General features: G+C 39.0%; 1 protein-coding gene across 1 annotated transcript in view; it reads right to left on the bottom strand.

Moving 5' to 3' along the window:
• Window positions 1–213, bottom strand: part of tbc1d1 (TBC1 (tre-2/USP6, BUB2, cdc16) domain family, member 1) — a gene marked incomplete in the record, with an annotated part of 45,670 nt that overhangs the window by 21,282 nt on the left and 24,175 nt on the right.

The raw sequence follows: 213 nt of genomic DNA, 5'->3' as shown, positions 1-213 counted from the left end.
TTAAGAATAAGAAGACTTTGTAGTGCAGTTAAGTGCAATTTTGGTTTTCCTAAATAACAAGTCCTTATACACAGTTGCTCATAAAGGACAGGGAGGGAAAGAGCTGAAGACAGACGGATATAAATCCCCTAATGACTCAGCAAGAGCAATTGCTGACCGCTGTTCAAAATGAGCTCAGTCACACTCCCCTTATTCAGAATCAGAATTTTGTTT

This window comes from Morone saxatilis, unplaced genomic scaffold, assembly GCF_004916995.1.
Source record: "Morone saxatilis isolate NCDOM2014 unplaced genomic scaffold, NCSU_SB_2.0 Contig17, whole genome shotgun sequence".
Taxonomy (NCBI): domain Eukaryota; kingdom Metazoa; phylum Chordata; class Actinopteri; family Moronidae; genus Morone; species Morone saxatilis.
The sequence above is the reverse complement of the archived record's forward strand: the minus strand, read 5'-3'. Positions and strand labels throughout refer to the sequence as shown.